The sequence below is a fragment of the Balaenoptera acutorostrata genome, chromosome 20 (genome assembly GCF_949987535.1).
Source record: "Balaenoptera acutorostrata chromosome 20, mBalAcu1.1, whole genome shotgun sequence".
NCBI lineage: Eukaryota > Metazoa > Chordata > Mammalia > Artiodactyla > Balaenopteridae > Balaenoptera > Balaenoptera acutorostrata.
The window spans coordinates 30424307-30446231 of NC_080083.1; the positions used below are offsets into that span (position 1 = coordinate 30424307).

General features: G+C 35.9%; 1 pseudogene; it reads right to left on the bottom strand.

Moving 5' to 3' along the window:
- Window positions 1-4538: 4538 nt before the first annotated feature.
- Window positions 4539-5748, bottom strand: LOC103015847 (60S ribosomal protein L3-like; annotated as a pseudogene).
- Between the last annotated feature and the right edge of the window lie 16177 nt (window positions 5749-21925).

Below are 21925 nucleotides of genomic sequence, written 5' to 3' on the forward strand. Positions count from 1 at the left end.
TCACTGAAACAAATATTTGTTGAATAAGAATAAGACATTGTCTTGGGGAGATGGACATAGGAACAAAAAGGAACAAACACATATTATTTATTTGTAATAAATATTCCAAAATCTGTTACAGAAATCTGTCAAAAGACCAAGTCCAAAGACCAAGGCAATCATCTGCCTGGGAGAATCAGAAAAGGCTTCAGCAAGAAGATGACATTTACGAAAGTTGGCAAAGTTAGACAAGAGCTGTGAAAATAGGGGAGAAATATAACAGATTCAAAAGATGGTTCTAAGACAGAATCGACAGAATTTTGTGTTGATTAAACAAGGATGACTGAAAAGAAGAGAAAGGTGTTAGTAGTGAATGATATCAAGATTAGTATCTTATGTGGAGCAGCTTGGACAGAAATTTTTAATTAATTGCACTTTGAATGGGAAGAACATTTGCATGGTACAAATCCAAAAATTTTAAAAGGGAGCACAGTAAAAATCTCCCCTGGTTCTCATTTTCATAGGCAGGGGGAATGTTTTTACATTTACTTTTAAAATCTTTTTTGAGGTTAATTGATATAGAAGCTTAGAATACATTACACAGCTGGACAAGTTTGACATATACATGTACCTATAAAATCATCACCACAATCAAGATAAACATAAAATCACCCCCAACACTTTCCTTGGACCACTTCATATTCTCTCCTTGCTCCCCTTTCTTGAACATTTCTGGACTCCAGCAATCCCTATTCTGCTTTCTCTAACTATGGATTGGCATTTATTTCAAATAATTTTGTAAAAATGGGATTATATACAATGTGTTCTTTTTTATCTGGCTTCTTTCACTCAGCATAATAGTTTTAAGATTTATCTATATTGTTGTATGCAACCATTCTTCATACTTTCTTATTGCTGAATGGTATTTTGTTATATGAATACATCACAATTTATCTATTAACCTTTTTATAGATATTGTATTGTTTATAGATTTGGACATTATAAATATAGATTCAATAAACATCCCTGTACATGTTTTTACATGGACATTTGCCTTCATTTCTCATGAGTAAATACCTAAGAGTAGAATGGCTGAGTCTGATGGTAGGTGTATGTATAATTTTTTAAGAAAGTGTCAAACTGTTTATCAAACAGGTTGTATCACATTACATCCCTATCAGCAGTGTATGGAGTTTCAGTTGTCTTCACATCTTTGCCAACAGTTGATATGGTCAATCTTTCAAATTTTAGCCAGTTCAGTAGTTATTTCATGATACCTCATTGCAGTTTGAATTTGCATTTTCCTGATGACTAACGATATTGAGTAACTCTCCATTTACTTATGTGCTAATTGTACATCTTTCTTAGTGAAATTTCTCTTTATGTCTTGTGCCCATTTGCTATTGAGTTGTGTACATTTATTATTGAGTTTTGAGAGTCTTCTTTCCATTAAAAAATATTCTGAATATAAAGCCTTGATCAAATATGTAATTTTAAAATATTTTCTCCAAGCCTATGGCTTGTCTTTTAATTCTCTTAAGTGTCTTTTGAAGAGCAGAGGTTCTCAATTTTGATGAAATGTTATTTATTAATTTCAATTAGATCTTGCTTTTGGTGTCATATATATCATTGACTAAAGTTTTCTCCTGTTGCTTTTGGAAGATTTAATTTTTGTTCTTGAAATTAGGTTTACTATATACCATAAGATAATTTTTGTAAATCATGCAAAGAATGGATTGAAATTCACTTTTTATTTTTAATATGGACTTCTAAATAATCATAACAATATTTATAGAAAAGACTATTCTTTCTCTACTGAATGGCCTTTGCAACTTTGTTAAAAAACAATTGACCTCATTTGTGTGGGACTATTTCTGGACTATCCATGCTGTTTCCTGGATTCATTTGTATCTCTTGATGTCAATACTGCACAGCCTTATCTACTTAAGCTTTAAAATAACTCTTGAAATCAGGTAACATAAGTCTTCCAATTTTTTTCTTTGTCAAATTTGTTTTTCCTACTGTAGGTCCTTTTCATTTCTAGACGCCTTCTGGGATTAGCTCTCCATTTTTTTACACAAAAATATATCTGCTTTGATCAGAATGGCATTGGAGCTATAGATCAATTTGAGGAAAATGACATCTTAAAAGCACTGAATTTCTCAAAAGATGAACGAATTGTCTCTCTCCACTCTCCATTTATTTACATGTCTTTCAGTTTCTTTCTGTGGTATTTTGTAGTTTTCAGTGTACAGGTCTTGCATATCTTTTGTCAGATTTATCACTAAGTATTACATATTATTTTAATATTTTACCACTTCTAGTTATAATTAGTGGATGGGTTGGTCTGTATTATCTTATCCTCTATGGCCAGAAGAAGTCCTATGGTCACTTATTTTTCCTCATCTTACTTAACCTCTCGGCAATACCTCACTTAGCTGATCACTTCTTCATTCTTGAAACCATCTCTTGTCTTGGCCTCTGTAGCACCATATTCTCCTGATTTTTTTCTCTTATTCCTCCTTCTCAAACTGCTTTACTGGTCCTTACTTCTCTGTTTGACCTCAAAATATTAAAATGTCACAGGGCTTAACCCTATTTCTTCCATTTTTCTACTCCTACAGTTTCTCATTATGTATTCTTCAATGGCATTGTCCCATCTATTTGCTGACATCTACAGAATCTGTATCATTAGATCTGACCTCTCCAATGAGCTTAATTTGTACTGAGTACATTAATATTGAATGATCTATTTAAAAACTACATTTGAATACCCAAATGATTTCTTAAATTTAACATATGCCTACCCTATATTTCCCTGATTTAAGTAAATTCTACCACAATTTACCTCGTTCTTTAATCCCTATAACCAAGTGTCACTCTTGAGTCTTCTCTGCATCCTCATGTTTAATTTCTCACTCACTCTGTTTGGTTCACCCTCAGATTACATTCTAAATCCATTCAATTATTTTCATTTCCATTGACACCATTCTGGTCTAAGTCACAATTATTTCACCAGGATTACTCTTAATAAATTTCACTGTGTCAACTCTTGGCCTCTCACTGTCCTTTTCTCTGCAGAGAAACTGGGATGATCTGTCAAATGGATCCAATATAATCATATTACTTTCTTACTCAAGATGCTCTAGGAATTTCCCATTTCACTTGGGATAAAATCAGATTTCTTTTTTATGACTTGTAAAATTCTTAAATGATCTTACTCTGCACAATCATTGTTATCTTTTTATTCTACCACTTGCCACTTGCTTGACTTGGCCAAGCTCATCCTCCCCTACCTAAGGTGTTCACATATGATGTTTTCTCTGCCTTAAAACTTTAACTCCTGATTTTCCTATATCTGGATCCTTCCTTTTAGTATTCTGAGATCAAATACCATATCCTCAGCGGGCATTCCTGACCTAGCCTAAATTAGTCCTCAACACTGCTTCTAGTCAAAATAGTTTGAAACTTATTTCTATTTGAAATTATCTTGTTTATTTATTTGTTAATCTTATGCTACAACCTATTAAAATGTAAGCTCTAGAAGAAAAAAAGTCTTTATTTTTCTGATTCACTATTATATTTCCAGTACCCAGAATAGGACATGGTGATAAATATTTATTAAGTGAGTGAATGAAAATAAAAATTGTGAATAAATCAATCCTCCAGATATTTTTTTCATAGGACCTGCTATGAAACCAGATTATGCATAATGGGCTGTGTAAGATTTCTTAGATTATTTTTATATATCTTTAATCATTATCTTGTTGATTTTGGTTGGAGGGACTTTAGCTGTTCGAGAACATCACTCTAACAAATCTTTGCAGCTTTAGATATCTAACTGATATTAAAAATTACTATCTGATTTGAAAATCATTTTTCTCATCCAGTCAATGATTAAGTGGTACCAAATAGAGTCAGAAAACTACAGTGCTGTAATTGAGGCTTTATTCAGCATGATCTATAGCCATTAATCAATACTTAAGTAATCCTCTTAAGAGTAATATTACTGGGGGACTTCCCTGGTGGTCCAGTGGTTAAGAATCCACCTTCTAATGCAGAGGACATGGGTTCAATCCCTGGTCAAGGAACTAAGATCCCACATGCTGTGGGGGTACTAAGCCCATGCACTCCAACTACTGAGCCCATGCACTCTGGAGCCCTAGTGCCACAATTAGAAGCCCACATGCTACAACAAAAAGCCTGCTCACCACAATGAAAGATCCCACGTGCCGCAACTGGGACCCAACACAGCCAAAATAAATAAATAAATAAATTTAAAAAGAGTGAAAGATCCCACGTGCTGCAACTGGGACTCAACACAGCCAAAATTAATTAATTAATTAATAAGAGTGTTATTAAAGTTAATATTTATTACTTTATTTCCAAGGGTATTAAGTGATACTTTTCTTTGTTGAAATTAATACATCATCTTGGCAGTGATTTGCTGATCAGTAACATTAAAAATTTATCAGAGAAAGAACATTATGTAACTTCCCCCCCCCCAACTGGAAAATAATTTTATTGAGATTCTACCAGCTGTGCAATCTGTTCTGACATTAGGCCCCTTCTTCCTTTGCAATTCTGTCCTTCTTAAGGGGTCCCATGAATACTTTCTTCTCCTCCACAGTCTGGAAGCAACCATGGCCAAATTTAGAGGTGGTGTCAATAAACTTGAGGTCAGTCTTCTTCAAGGCCCACAATTGGGTCTGCACCAGCAAGGACTCACACAGGGTGAGCACTTGCTTCTTGTTTCCTACCACGCAGCTTTTGAGCATGACAAAGCCATTGGTCACTTCACCGCAGTGGACAAGGCCACACAGAGGTTTGATGCTCTTGTCAGACAGATCGTAATCAGTAGAGACATTTTTCTTGATCAGTTTGCGGTCCTTGATGAGGTAGCCCTGGCCAAACTTGTGGATCTTCTTGTTGATCTCGATGCAGTGATGGTAGCCTTTCTGTCTAGCCTGAGCCAGAGAGAAGGCCACCCGGGCAGGATGTCACGCCCTAATACAGGCAACTTTATGCAGCCCTCGGTGGGTCTTATGGGGCAGCTTCTTGGTGTGCCAATGGCTGGTGACCCTTATGTAGCCTTTGCCCTTGGTCACCCCAATGACAGCAATCATCTCATCCTGCCCAAACACTTGAATCATAGGGACCTGTCACTATAGCCTCTCGTCAGCCCAGTCCAGTTTTTCGGCCACAGTGCCTCTGTTCACCTGGATCTCCATGAGGTGGACCTTCTTCTGGTTTATAGGAAGCAGGCACCTCTGGGTGTGGGCAATGACACAGATGACCTGGTAGTACTTCATGCTGCTGAAGTCCCTCTCCAGCTGCTTCTTGCCATTATGTCCTACCACTTCTTGCAGTATTTGGTAAAGGCCTTCATCTTACATTTATGCCAGTTTTTATAGAAGTGCCTTTTGCATTCATTGCTGAAATGCTCAGCAAAGATGGTCTTAAAGGTCTGGAGGCCTCGAGGTGTTTCCACATAGCACACAATGCCCACAGTCACCACGGGCAGCGGCTCCACAATGGTCACAGCCTCCACAACTTCCTTCTTCTTCACCTTGCGCCCTGGCCTATCGACCTCCCTCACCATGTGTGTCATGCCAGTCTTGTAGCCGAGGAAGGCTGTGAGGTGTACAGGCTTGGAAGAGTCATCCTTGGGAAAGCTCTTCACCTTCCCGTGGTGCCAGCTGCTGTGAGCTTCTGAGGCAGGAAGCCCAGGGACCCATGCCTGGGAGGGGAGAACTTCCAGGGAGACATCCTGCCATAGGATGCTGCCGGTAGAGCAACATTATGTTACTTTGGATTAATTTCCTCCCAGGGAACTCATGTTGATTCTCAATTATCCTCACTTTTTATCCTACATGGTCATTGCCCATTACTTTAACAATCAGTTCTCAAATTTATTAAAAATAGCACATTACTTTCCAGAATCTGCCATTTTGGAAATGGAATTGTGTATCTGTCTTTGGTCATAATATCATTCGCATTTCCATTGTTTTCCAAGAATAATGATAGTGGCCATGAAATTGTACCTTGAAATTCACTATTCTGAAAAGCAATTAGTCAAGACTGGAATGAATGGATTAATTTAAAGCCGACAAGTGATTTCTTATGAGTTCTCAACTTACTCTGAGCTAGAATCCCCACTTTTTGATGTTTACTTTTTTATTCCTGTTAAAAAAGCTAGGCTGTAGCATGCCATAAATCTTCAAAGTGAAAATACTGGCATGGATGCTATACAGATCGTATTTTGAACTTTGCTTTAAATTAGATTTCACGTTTCATTGAAAGCAGAGAATTTGAGGAAATAGGATACATTAAAGACAGTATATTTCATATGTGAATTATCTGCAACTTTAAACATCACAGGGCAATTATGAAAGATGTTGAGAGCAGTGAAACAGGATAAGCTGTTCGTTTTGATAAGTAGTTGTGAAATCAGAGAAGAGGCACTAAGAACATAGAATAGAAAATAATGTTAAGGGATTAACGCTGATTCATTGATCAGGGGATACATTGACTAAGTTGGCAAGAATAATTAACAATGAATTATCTAAATAAAAAATTTTCAAGTTAAGAATTTTCTTAGAACTTTGGAAAATATTCACATAAACAAGCGTTTTAAACTATTTATGGGAAATTTTTGTTGATAAAGAAATAAAATATATATGAACAAATCCGTTAACAGTGAATGTAACCCTTACCTCCAAACAAACAAAGTCCAGTGACTGTAGATAACACCAGATTGTGATTGACTAACACTCAAAGAACAATTAAAAAATGTTTTCTTTTAAATAAATAATTTTATGCTTTTTATTCTTTTGACTATTCATTTCCTATAAATATCTAATGTACTGAAATATTTTCTTTGGTTATGAAACATTTTCTTAGACACTAACCTTCATGATAATTCCTTCTTTCTTCAGTTATGAGACAAGATTCATTCATTAAGAATAAAGTGTACACTAAAATTAACATGTATAAGAATGAACCCTGGAAAGGTAGACTCAAACATGGTAAATGTATGCAAGATTTTCTAATAAAAATTCCTAAGAAATATTTTTGTTTGTTAGAATTTACTATGGATTACGTTTTGAGAAGTTTTCCCCCTACATCTGCTTTTCAGTTCATGCATGATAAATTTATGCAAAGTCTAAGAATTACTATATTATTTATTTATAAAACTTTTCATGCTTATCTCTAAGTGAATTTGGTAAAGCTCAAGATATACATAAAATAAAACTGATAAACAAATCATAGATTGTAAAAAATGTGGAGAGAGGCAGGTTAATATACTAAAAACTGTAGTTGAAGATTCAAATAAGATTTTTTGTCTGCTGGAAGTATTACAGAACATCTGTCCAACCCAGAGTCAGTTCTCACACAATGATAAAATATCAAAATTTTAAAACTCCTGGATGTCTAGTGTAAGACTGGGCTTATGTCAACCGAGTAAGATAAACTGTTATAAGTATTTCCTGCAAAAATCCCTATTGTAAATGTGGAGGGGATATTTTGTTTAGAATAATTTACACTGATTGCATATGCCAATTAAATTTATGAGATAATTCCTTTTTTTACTTTTGCCAAGGTTGAAAGAGTCTTAATCTTCCTATCCTTATTATTAAGCCTTGCTGAGAAGGCTCACTCTCTACGTTCTGACCCTTGAGTTGCCACTTAATGGAAAGGTTGACAAGGCTAAATCTCTTAAACAGGAAGAGGAGTAGAAAACCATAACTCCATGAATTCAATATTGAGAATGCAATCTGGAGCTTGAGAGAATAATTTGGCAAGGCTGTTAGAAGGAATATCCTGTTAACATTTGAAAAGATAAAATAAATAAATAAAAACAAATGTGGTCCTGAATTTTAAAATTCTATTTGTATCAGAGATTCAGAGAATGACATACAAACTAGAATGAAAGCTTGCCCTATGACTGTCAGAATTCTAACGGCTTTCTAAGCTGCCACATTGTGACATATATTCATCATAGAGTGAACAATAAATGCTATCAATAGGGAAAGATAAGAAAAATCAGAAGACACAAGAAAATTGGCTGGTTCTGCATGTTAATATCTTTCATTTGTATAGCATTTATTTACAAAATGCTTCTACATAAAGATTTTCAGTGTTGTTCAGCTTGCAAGAAGCCTCATACAGCATCTTCTGCACTTAAACCACAACTGTGACCAGCCTCTCTAAAGAGCCACAGCTCTGAGCAGTCATTAAAAAGTCATTTTCTTTTGGTAAGAATTTTTTTCAGGTTCTACTTTCCATTCTTTATTTTGAATCATTTGTCCATAAACTATACCATGTGTCAATGGGAAGACATTATGAGATTTTTAGTTAAGGGGGCACAGGAACTAGTTCAGAGTGCCTTCAAGCTGCTGGATATTATTAAGGTACTGAGGTGTGATAGGCAGAATTCTAAAAATGATCTGCAAGATTCCCTGAACAGTGTCTGGCACATGGTAAGTGGAATGAATGGATGAACAGAATTAATATTCTTGCTTTAATCTGGTGTTCTGATTTTCATCACTTGGTTTTGTATGATGATTATCGCTCTCTTCCTAGGCCTTTAGGATGATCCTTTTGGATCAAGATATTACCTCAACTTCTGCCAAAAACTTCTTTTCTCTGTTACTTTCTGCTTATTAGCATAAAATTCTCTGCAGCCAAGCCCAACTCAGCATTTCCTGTATCATCACCCAATACAGACACAGACCATTGCTTCCATTTCTTTGGTAATCTCTCAATACAATTGGTTCAGTAAAGTCAAGAAAATATGAAGAACCAAGCTGGGGAAATAGCAAGAACAGAAGTCTACTGCCTCTAGAGAAGCTATATAGGAAATTACAGTTCAGGATGGGAGGACTGGAAGGTTAAACCACGAGAAACTGGCAATTTTGAGGTAGGAGATAGAAGGACCCCTGTGCTGGACAGCTGGTGTTTGTCAAGTGGAGTAAAATTTAAGCTTTGTTCTCACCTGGACACTCCAAGGACAAAGCTAGTGGCAGAAGCTGAGCTCTGCTGAAGTAAAGAGATAAGATAACCACTCCTAAGGTCAAGGGAAACTTCTCTGTCTGCACATACACAGGAAGGTTCCTTGGGGGTCAAAAAGGGAGGGGGCCACCACCCCATAATCAGTGTGGATATGCACCCACAGGCCTCTGAAGTGGGATCCATCTTAGCAAAAAGTTGTGCACGCGTGTTGGGGAGAGTCCTGGGACCAGTCAGGTGTGGAAAAAGAAACAAGATAATTGGCCAAAGGTAAACAAAGACCCGGAAGGACTGTCCCTATATAAGTGCTTTAAATCACCTCCTTACTGTGCTCCTCATTCAGGATGGCCGCACTACTCTCCCAGTGTGTATTTCTGCCTAGCTTCTGACTTAAAAAAATAAACTTTTTCTCTGCGTGCTCTCCCATACTTTGTGCTGTGTCTCTAACAATAAACTTTGTACCTGTTTTTACAGTTTTTACCTCCTTGAAACATTCTTGCTTTCAAATGGGGGAAACAGCCAGGGCCATTTTGCTTCTAGCCTCTAGCCCCTGGTGGTCTAGCAGCTAGGATTCCTGGTTTTCATCCAGGTTACCCCGGTTCAATTTCTGGGCAGGGAACTAAGATCTCTCTTCAGGACCACTCACTGCTGTCTCTCCGAGATAATTTGAGTAGATCTAAGGAGATACAAAGCCATAGACAGAAGAAAAGTGTTTTTAGCAAGAAATGGATTATAAGTGGGAGAAAGTGTGGTTGACATTAAAATTAGTCAGAATGTGAGAATGTACAGAATGAGGAATGTAAACAAGTAAAGGTCCAAATAGTGTCCTTTATCTGAGCACGCTCTGCCTGCAGACTCCTGTGCCCCAATTCATAATTTGAAATATCATTAATGTAGAAAGCACTTTATAAAATTTAACGTTTCTATTTCCAGGTGAAATTTGAAGTCTTCATTGGAGTAAATTAACTTCAATTTAACTTTGTACAGATTTTAGTTTTTATTTTTATTTTCCTTAAAGGCAATAAGAATGGCACAACCTTACCTCTTCTTAGAAGAATATATTGCTTACATGTGTTAGAAGATCTTAAAGAATTCTCCTGTCACTTAGGGACATTTTAAGTTAAATAAGGTAAAGCTACCTATGGGGGGTTTATTAATTCTGATAAATAAGATCTTCTCTAAGACAATTTTCAATTTCTTCAAGATCCATTGAAGAGTCTATGAAGAAACATTACTGTAATACCTGAAATAGCTCCCATCTCTTCATTTTAGGACTGCTTCTCTAATGCTCTCAAATGTGACATGAAAAAAAAAATTACCTAGAATGCCCTTTTCTCATTTTCACTTCCTTCTTTCTTTCTGGGTAAAAATTCCCTTTCTGCTGAAAGCATCACCTGCTTAATTCCATTAAATTTGAATTTTATTTTGCCTTTCTTTAGTTTTTATGTCATTGCTTGGTGCTATATTAATTAATACTTATTACAGAGTGTGCTGTAAATGTAAAATATGTAATTGGTAATGTAAATGAAGTTATCATAGGTTTATTTTGTGCTATCTATGGAATTGCATGCTACAGTGAAAAGAGAGCTTTTGATTTTATATTCAAAATTATCTAGAATTGACTTACCTTCTCTGAGCCCTTGTATTCACATTTGCTTGAAGGTCAAGTAATGCATGGGCTTTTAAGAGTCAGGATGGCTTATTAAGTTCCCAGCTCTAATCTTTACTAGCTGTTTTAATTTGACCAATTAATCTAATCTTTTGGGATCTCAATTTTTCATCTGTAAATTGGAGATTATAATAATGTTATCCTTATAGGAATTTTTGTGAGGCTTAAGTGAGATATTGCATGCTGAAAGTGTGACACGTTTCTAGCTTTTATTAAGATTGATGTTATTATCTGTAAAGTGGGGAATTCTAGTAATTGGCTTAATAAGCTGGTATAAGGAGTCAGTATGGCAGAATATCTAAACAACAAAGTTTGGATAATATTAGCATTTGAATGTTCCTTTTTAAACTGATCCTTCCCTCCTAATCCCCAATGCATGCAAATACATATTTGTTGTTTTTAAAATATAACAGGACAAAATTGATCCAGCAGTGCATTTTACCTCCTTAGTGGAATTCTACTACGGAGTAGCACATGGACATAGCAGTAGCCTTCGTTGATTTGTCCTCATAATAAAAACATAAATCTGTTATTTTTAGTGCACACTTGCTGAAAACTATGGCAGGAAGTTCTACTTCTATAGTCATTGACCAGTATTATGTTTTCTTTAACTCACATAAAATAGTATTACTCAAGGCATAGGAATGTATCCAATAGTTGCACTCACACCACCTTTATGATTTCCACCCTAAATCTCCTAAACTGGTGCAGGTATTTGTTCAGAAGGAATGCTGGAGGCAGGTGCTATAAGCAGTCCGCTCCTGGGAACTTGTTCCCTTAGTGGCAGGGAAGTCCTCATGTAGTCTCATCAATGGAGGCTTTAGGAAGACGTATGGACAGACCTCTTATTGCCTTAGGAGCTAAAAATTTCACTTTTGGAGATGTGATCACAACCAACCCCTTCTGATTAGTTTGAAGGGATTGCACCATTTTTCCTGAAGCTAGTGAAAGGGGAAGACTCAGAACCTCTATTTATGTACCCATCTTTGCAGTGTGTAGCAGGGGGAACAAATAACATTTACCCAATTTAATTGCTCACTGTTATAATTCAAGTACAGTACTCTATACTCTGAACATTTATCATTTCAAAATCAATTGAAAATGAATATTATTGTGTCTCTCCTAAAACTTTAAAGCCAATTAAAACTGCTGCATTCCAATATTTGAACAATGCCTGGAAGTACAAAATTCAGCTAGTCTTTTAACAAAAGATGTAAAAATAAGGTTTATAAATCTGTTAATTGACCTTAAAACTGCTGCCTAGGAGAGCATTACAAATTTCCTCTCAAGAGCATATCAGATCCTCAAGAAGAGCCTATGGTCAAACAACTCATGTGATACCACAAGCTAAAATTTATTGACTTTCCCAAGGTATGCCCTGCTTGTTACACACACATGCATATATAATTAAGTAGCATGTGTGAAATAATAGGCTATGAGACCTTAATCATTTACTTTCTCTAAATGCCACCAGGGTTCTTGCTAATAGGCTTGGATCAGTTGATAATTACAACAGAAGGAGAATGTTATTAATTAAACAGGCACCATAGCATAATCATTAATAATTGGTTAACTCTGTGGGTTTTAGTGTCAGACAAATCAGTGATTGGGATGCCCATTTATAATAGTGTCACCTTCTGTAAATTACTTAACAACATCTCTGAGCTTTAAATTTTTTCACCTATAAACTGAGAATAATACCTTTGTGTGGGGTTATTATAAAGTTTAAATAATATTACATAGTAAAAGCTCAGTGTATTCATTGTTATTTTTATTAATCATAGTAGAATTTGGAGCCATGCAAATTCTGTTCCACTAAAATTACACTAAGAAACTAAGCATTGTAAAGTATTGTTTACAAAAGTAAAATAGGTCTGGATTCCCTGATTTCCAGTAATATTGAAAATTTGAATTTCTCAGCAGAAAAGGGAAATGTATATTTGACGAAAGAGATTAGGTTCTGAAACTGATTTAGAAATATCAGTATGGATATGTATTCTGGATGTATTTTATGCTTATGGAGAAAAACATATTTCTTCACTCTGTACACTGAAAAGGTCAATTATCAACTCAGTAGAAATGAGCAACCTTAGTACACGTGCTGTGGTCTCTAAATATCATTTCCCACTAAAAAGGAACTAAGGCTCATTAGAAGTCTGGCACACAAAATGTACAAAAAAAACCCTGGATTATTTTGTAATGACCAGAATGCAAGAAGACTATCACAGACGTTATGATTGTATTAAAAAGATTTTAAGAGAACTAGGGAAGCTTCCACTGGTCAAGAATGGGACAAATTGCACATTAATAAGCATAGTAAACCTAATGGATAAAAGACATCAAATATATTAAAACCCATGAGATCATAATGATATTAAAAAGAGAAGTGAAATTGGTTAAGAGTGATATCACTTATTTTAAAATTGCCAAATAAAGTTAAAGTATCAAGCTCTTTTCCTGACTTTTTATATGTACTCTTCCACTGGAAACCAAATGGTAGATGAGATTTTTATCTTTATGGAAGTATTCTAGCTAATAAAAGAAGAAGAGATGATGGTACTAGAATATCACCATTTCACAGCCCTAATGGATGAATGGATTGAGACATCTATTAGCGATGGCTGCTGCTACCACAAAAAGAGAAACAATCAGACGTGTATACCTTCTGATGAAGGGACACAGCACTGTCTATGCAATACCCTTGCCAAAAATAATTCCATGAACAGCTAAAACTTGGATTTGATGAAACTCTAGATCCAATTTACAGGGAATACAGAGACTCTGGTAGAACACCACCTCGGTGCCATAAGGAAGTATCAAACAAGACCCAGAATATGGGACACTTAAGATGAACAACCTGGTTTCCTTAACAAATAAATGACAAAGTTAGAGAGATAAAGGGATGGAGAGAGAAGAGAGGAAGAGGGGACATCTGTAGACTAAAGAGACATAAGAGCTTTATCAACCAATAAAAATGAACAGACCTTATTTGGATTCTGATTTTAAACAACAAATGATGAAAAAAAAAAAAGAATGTCATTTATGTGACAATTGGCAATTTGAACACTGGGTAGCCATTGGGCAATATATTAAGAGATGTGTTAATATTTTTATATGTGATAATGTATTATGGTGGTTCTATTAAAAATAGTAATTATCTTTTGAAATTGCTGTGACATATTTTCAGATAAAGTGATAAAAAACAGTCTTCCTATAGAGACTTATTTGGCATGCGTTTTTCAGGTGCTCTTTTCACTTAAATTTATTTTTTAAATAATAAAAATATTTACTAAGCTTTTTTAAAATGTAGAACTAGCCTTCAGATTATGTAGCTATAATTGAAACAAGTCAACATTTCTGCCTTAAGCCTTTCCTCAACTAGACTATCAGCTCCCCAAGGACAAGGACTGTGGCTCATTAACTCTCTATTCTGAGTGCATAGAATAATGCTGGTTATAGTTGGTGCTGAAGAAATATTTATTTGAACTGCTGTTGAACTCAACTATATATTAATCATATTATCACAGACAATAAAGATTCTTCCATATGAGCGAAGCACACACAGGTTTTTCCCATTCGTTTGGTCACAGGATAAGAGGCTTTACAAAAGCATTGAGGATCATCATCCACTGGACTCTGAGTACTCCTTCTATAAACAGGATTTCTGTGGAATACTTTCCTTTTGCAATAGTCACAACACAGCAAGTTTCGACCCCCACTACTCACTTATCCACAGAGACCAGTTGCCTTATTTAGATTGAATAAGGTATAGCTTGATCAGATATGTGATTTTTAAGACAATAAAGAAGCAATACATTCCATTTCTCTAAACTTTTCTGTCTGATTTTGGTAACATTGAAGAAAGAAGGTATCTGAAACTATCATCTTAAGATTCTCTGAGCTCCAAGGAAGATGTAGCCCTTTTCCAGATTTAAGAACACATTCCTACATTGCTTGACTGGGCTACAAAGTTTGAACATCATAGAAGTAGGAATGCCCTCACTTGTTACATGCTTGGGAAATAAATTGTGACATTCTCCATTCTAGATGGTACAAACTTTGAAAACAATTGGTTGGTTTCTTTTTCAAAAGTCAATTATTTCTTTGTTTTTTTAACTTGAGGAGTACTCAGGTAGAAAATAAAGCCAAACATAAGTTTTACTATAAGAAAATTTATTTCAATTGTGTGGCTGGATTAGACTTAATTTCGTGTTGTATATTTTTCAGGACAAGAAAAGGAAACTGCAAAGAAGATTCACTTAATACTTTCTATATGCTGGGCCCTTTGCATGTTATTATCATTTAATCCTCAGAGCAACCAGGAGTGGGCGACATTTTATACATTTTACAGTGGAGGAAATGATAGCGTCAGGAGGGTGTATCAGTAAGGTTAATAGACTTTTAAATTTACCTCAAGAGTTATGAAGTAGATTCGTACTGATTTGTCTGATTCCAGTACCTATATATGATCCATTCAATTATAGTAAACAATATCTCTTGGAATAGGGAGGTAGGTGACTATTCTCATTGTGGTAGCCAAAAGGATCCAATAACTGTCTTTCATGTCATATTAGATATCTATGCATGATACAGAACCTAGGAAAACTTGGGTTGTGTTTCAAAGGAAATCTCTCCAGAGAGAAGTTGAAGGTGATTCTATATTCAGGTAATTTATAGCCATGGTGGACCAGGATATCATCTTTTCTGAAGTATTTTTAAAAATCACAAATACAAACAAAATTAGGAAAATGTATATAAGGCCTTTTATGAATATAAGAAAGTGGGTATACTGATCTCTTAAGGTCAACTGTGTCATAAATGAGTTGAAAGTATGATCTTACAGAGAAGCCTATATTTAAAAGCTATATTTTATAATAAATACCTAACCTATTCACGAGATAGCCAACCTTATCATTTGAACACAGTTCTCTAGCCAAACATTGCATCATTTATTAATTATACTAACTTTTACTTTGCCTTGCTTGCAAAGAATTTGGAATGCATTTATTAAATTCTCCAGTACTCTCTCATGGCAGATAAAACAGTTTGTGGTGTTATCTTCCTGAGGCGATGTTGATTGTTATAAAGATGTCTCTATATTAAATTCCTTTTATATAAGTTAGCTCTACGGTATATCTAAAGGTTTTATCTACACCTATTTTTGTTCTTTGTCCATTTCTCTATGGCACCATTAGGAAATGCAATATGATTACAGTTTGTTCCCAATTTTGGTGTTTCTACACAAAGAAATACCCTAGTTTCCTTTTAACGTGCACTTAACAGTAACATTGTTACTTGCTGAATGTCTCAGCTTGAGCAAAAAAGTATAGTTCATAGTGCAATAAAAGCAATATTCTTTTTTTTTTTTTTTTTTTTTTTAACAATAAGGACTTAAAATCCTTCATGGGTTAGGTTTTTGTTGTTGTTTTTTTTTTTTTAAAGCGCTCCTGACATTTATTTATTTATTTATTTTATTTTTTTGGCTGTGTTGGGTCTTCGCCTCTGTGCGAGAGCTTCCCCCGGCTGCGGCAAGCGGGGGCCCCTCTTCACCGCGGTGCGCGGGCCTCTCACCATCCCGGCCCCTCTCGTTGCGGAGCACAGGCTCCAGACGCGCAGGCTCAGCAGCTGCGGCCCACGGGCCCAGCCGCTCCGCGGCATGTGAGATCCTCCCAGACCAGGGCTCGAACCCGTGTCCCCTGCATTGGCAGGCAGACTCCCAACCACTGCGCCACCAGGGAAGCCCAAAAGCAATATTCTTAATCTGAATCAGAGGTCCCTGGGGTGGTGTGTTACTGTTATCATTTCTGGATACAACTTTAAAAGCTATGTTTTTTTTTTTTTCTCAAGCATTATTCTTTTTGGTATATGTTAAAAGATCTGATTTTCCTGAAGAGAATAATCCCACATCATGGTTCAAATAAGATAATGCATGCTGTGAAAATTTCATAATAAATAATTTGTAATTTCAAGTGGCTGTTCCACCTTTAGAAAAGCTTCTATACCTCAATCTGTGGATTGAGCCTTGGCTCAGGTAGAATTGTAGGAAATGCCATACCAAGTTGTCAAAGGAAACAAGGTCTAAAAACTGGAGAAAGTCAGTCAGTACTAAAGATGACTTACCTAAATGTTAAGAAGTAATTGTTAATTAAAAAGGATTAATTGCTTAATAGTATGGATTTGTTTGAATTCAATTTAAAAATGTGACTTTTCTATATAAATTGGTATTTTCTTTTAAAAGCAAAAATCTTTCTTCACAAAGCTGATATATACTAGTATCACACCATAATCACTCTCAAGGTCAGTGCCACAGTGTCTACATTTGAGGGACACTAACTTCTATAGAGATTTTTCTGTAGTTAATTGTGACAACTTGACTCACTGGGGAGATTTGGCTGTTATACCCATATCTGTGTTTTGGTGCTCCAGAGAAGTTTGGTATTAAAAGCATCCTAGAATTCCTTGTGCTACTACATTTAACTTATACAGCAAAACACAGGTTTTGTATTTTAAACAGCTTGCACCAAAATTCCTCTTGAGGAGAGGACTATCTTTGTCTATGAACATACCTTGGCTAGGTTTTGAAATTGTGAGCACAATAGTACCGAAAGCATGATCTAAAGAAAGACAGCACTAAAAGAGGTAATTGAACACTCTGCATAAGTGGTTAACAGAAATATTGGGCTTGGTAGAGCAACAAGAGAGCAGAGCAGAAAAGATGGAAAGTAAGGTGGTGAGAGTGGGAGGGAGGAAATAAACTGCATGACATAATTAGAGCTTATAGAGAAATGCAGCTAAGGGAGAAGCCCTATGCAGGGTGGATGCTGATACTTTTAGGGCAGGAATGTCTTCTTTTCTGGGTGGCAATTTAATCTTTCTCCACTGAACAATTTTTTTAGTAAAATTTGCTACACAGGGCCATTTTTGAATCAGGAGTATGTTAAGGGGATACCATCAGGGCAATTGCCAAGAGGCTGATTCAGAGATGAGAGGAGTGATTCATACACAAAAAGAAATTCATTTATTCCTGCAGCAAATATTTATTTATTTGTCAAGCACTTTTCTAAGTTCTGGAGACATAGTAGTGAATAAAATCAATGAAAATCTCTGTCCTTCAGAGGAGCTTATATTCTAGTGGAAAGACAAAAAGTAAACATGTTGATCAATAAGTAAGTTATCTTATTAACTTAATCAGTAAGTTATCTGGTAATGCTATGAATAGAAATAAAATAGTATGGATAATTGGAGATGGAAAAGAGAGGGGGATACATTTTTAAATTGTGTAATCAGATGAGGCATCTCAGAGAAGGTGAAGTTTGAGAGAAGATTTTAAGGAGGATGAGAGTGAGCCACCCTACTTCAGGTGAGGAGAACAACTGCGGTCCCTTAGACAGGATGTGTTTCCGGGCAGCAAAAAACCAGCGTGGTTGCAGTGGAAGGAGTGAGATGAAGTAGAGCAATAATGGGACCAGATTGTACACTAGGGTTTCTAGGTTCTTGGAAGAACTTGGGCTTTTACTCTGAATGAAATGGGATGCTAGCAAAGGATTTTGAGTAGAAAACTACCTTTTCTGGTTGTCCCACCGTCCTTGGATATTCTGCTCTTTTTTTTTTTTTTTTTTATGTCTTTGCTCTGCTTTTTGGTTTTTGAGGATTCTATTGATACAGCCTCTAGCTCAGAGATTCTTTCCTCAGCCATATCCAGTGTACTAATGAACCCACCAAAGGTATTCTTCATTTCTTTTTTTTTTATTGGAGTATAATTGCTTTATAATATTGTGTTAGCTTCTGCTGTACATTGAAGTCAATCAGCTATATGTATACATATATCTGCTCCTTCTTGGACCTCTCTCCCACCCCACCCCCATCCCACCCATCCAGGTCAACACAGAGCACCGAGCTGATCTCCCTGCGCTACATTGCAGGTTGCTACTGGCTATCTATTTTACACATAGTAGTGTATATTTGTCAATCCTAATCTCCCAGTTCATTCCACCCTCCCCTTCCCCCACTGTGTCCACCCGTCCGTTCTCTACATCTGCGTTTCTATTCCTACCCTACAAATAGGTTCATTTGTACCGTTTTTCTATATTCCGCATATATGCATTAATATACAATATTTGTTTTTCTCCATTTCTGTTACAGTGTCTTTTTTTTATCTCTAGCATTTCTTTTTGATTCTTTCTGAAGATTTCCATCTCTCTGCTTATATGGGCCTTCTGTTCCTGCATTCAGTCTACTTTATTTATTAGAGCCCTTACTATATTAATCATAGTTGTTTTAAATTCCCTGCCTGATAATTCCATGTCTGGTTATGATGTTTGCTCCATGTCTGGTTATGATGTTTGCTCTGTCTGTTCAAATAGTGTTTTTTGCCTTTTGATATGCCTGGTAATTTTTTCTTGATAGTCAGACATGATGTACTGGCCCAAATGAATTGCTGTAATAGGCCTTCAGTAATGTTGTGGTGAGGGGTAGGGGGAGGGGAAGCCTTCTATAGTCCTATGGTTAGGTCTCAGTCTTTTAGTGACCCTATGCCTTTGGAATGTGAACTTCACAATGTTTCTCGGTTTTTTCTCCCCCTCTTAGGTGAGACAGAATGGCTAGAGTGGGCTGGAGCTGGGTATTTTCCTTCTCCTACATGAAAGCCTAGAATCAGCTGCAGCTGAGTATTTCCCTTGTCCCATGTCAGTTAGGCTCTGCTAATATGCCAACAGATTTGTATAGTTACAACTATGGTATGGCTAACTAGTTCCCCTGAGGTCGGACCTTGTTAAGAAGAGTGTTCTGGCATATTTTTAAATGGTTACTTTTCTTCTCTCCCTATTGGAAGCACAAGGGGATTTTTCTCTGATGTTTCTGTGGCACCTGGTCAAGCTCCTGGAGGTGAATCTCAATATTGTGGGGCTCCCCTCATGACTGGGTCCCTCAGGGGTTTTAACTCTCAGACTTGTCCACACTGAGCCTCCAGCAAATTGTCAATTACAGTTCAGGTTTTTCTACTCAGGAACTGGTTTGCACGGTGGTCTCTGCTGGCATGTCTGTGCTCCTGTAAGCTAGGACTGTCTGTATTTGCTCCCATATAAATTTTAGAATTTTTTTCTATTTCCGTGAAAAGTGCTATTGACGTTTTGAAAGAGATTACATTGCATCTGTAGATTGATTTGGGTAGAATGGACATTTTAACAGTGTTAATTTTTCCAGTCTATAAACATGGGGTATCTTTTCATTTATTTGTGTCCTCTTCAATTTCTTTCATCAGTTTTATTGTTTTTGTGTACAGATCTGTCATTTTTTTGTTTATTCCTAGGTATTTTATTCTTTTTGCTTCTATGATAAATGGTATTGTCTGCAACAATTATGGTATTTGTCTTAAATATATTTTGAAGTGAGATCATATATGTATTCTGAATAGATTGGATAAAGGGTTTGAGAAAGAGAAGACTCAACATCACCCTAAGATTTGAATTCTGAAAAAGTTGACAGTTTGAATTATCACTAGGGGAGATGTGGAAGAATGAGGCTAACGCTGGAGGTTTGAGGGAGAAGTTTATGAATAGAGTCTTGGCTATGTTAATTTTAATATAACTATTAGGTATTCAAGTGGAGATGCAAGTAAGCATTGGATAAAAGTCTGGAGTTCAGGGAGAGGAATGAGATAGAGATATAAATTTGGGGGCTTGGGTGTGCATATGCTATTTAAAGCTTTGAGACTGTATAAGATCCCAAGGGAGTGTAAATAGAGAAAGAGGAAATCCAGGGTAACTCAAGGTTAAGAGATCAAGAATTTTGTAAAATCAGAAAGAATGAGAAATGGTCACAACAATTTACAACCCTGGGAAAGAATAGCTTGACAAGAATATTGGAATTCAAGAAAAAGAGAATGGGAGGTTTGAGCCAAATCTCATAGACATGGTGACCTTATTTGATTTCTTGACCCTATGAGAATACTATGTGAATTTGTTGCTGGAGTTTCTTTCTACAGTAATCATTTGAATTCAACACCGGTGAGATGAATACAAGTGTTTTTTTGCATTAGTAATCCTGCCTAAAATGCAGGGTTGTATGAATTTGTCAGAGACAGCAGTGGTAAAATCCCCAAATGCCAATTGCCTAACATTTTGGACATGTTTCTTGTTTCATCAGAATAGCCAAAGATGTAATTTACTCAGGGATCCAGAGAACATAACTTGCTCTTGATATGGGTTAGGGATAGATAATTCCATCAATTTGTTGCTATATCAATCAGTTTCAGAGTCAAATGGCAAGGAATTGGCGGGTGGGGGGGGGGCGTCCAGGCATGTTGTTTCATATAATAAATGAGCCCTACTAGGTCTCACAGTTTTATAGAGTGATGAGGTGCCCCTGATTATATTAAAGTTTGTTGTCATTATTTTAGCATTAACTCAAAATTTTATAATTTATGATTCTTAGGAGGAAAAGGAATAACTGTGCTTTATACAGCTTGTGTGAATTTATCAATAATCCAACTATCATTCAACTCTGGCAATTATAGAATTTTAAACAAAAGTTTTGTTTTATTTATTTTAATTCATCTGCAGGACCTTATTACTCTTTAGTATGAAAAAGATAAAATCATATATTTTTGGAATAAGGCAAGTTTCTGGACTAAATATACAATATGGAAAAAAAAAGTTTTAGTGCTTGGGTATCAATATTCTTCTGTTAGGCAGAGGAATAAGTTAAAACTATCCTGGGGTGGACATAACTGATTTGAATAAAATCAGCGCTTTTTGTTCATCACACACTCTCAACTTAAATCGCTTAAATATTCCCCTAATTGCCCAAAGGAAACCTATGGACAGGACCAATATTAGTTTCCAATATTATGAAGTTAAAAATAAACACTTTTTACTGTTTTATATTTCCTTAGTGTGTTACATCTATTTGATTTTTAAAAATACACTATCTTGTGTAGATTATAGCTTGAAATTGTTTTCTACTAACATGTTTTGACACACATTCATACATACATATTTTCTCTGATTGCTTAAATTTGTTCAAGGAGCATGTCAGGCAGATTGGGAAGATGGAAATCTCATTGAAATATTCACCCAGCTTTATCTTATCCAAATCTTCCCTTTGCAGATTACTGGAATGATTCCATCAGATATGGATCAGAGGGATGAAGTTGGGCTCTGAAGAATTAAAATATCCTCCTAAAGATACTGAAATTGGGACAAATCAAGAGAGACGACTACAAGCCAGTGTTTTTACAGAGAAATTAATGTCATTTACAGGGCAGTT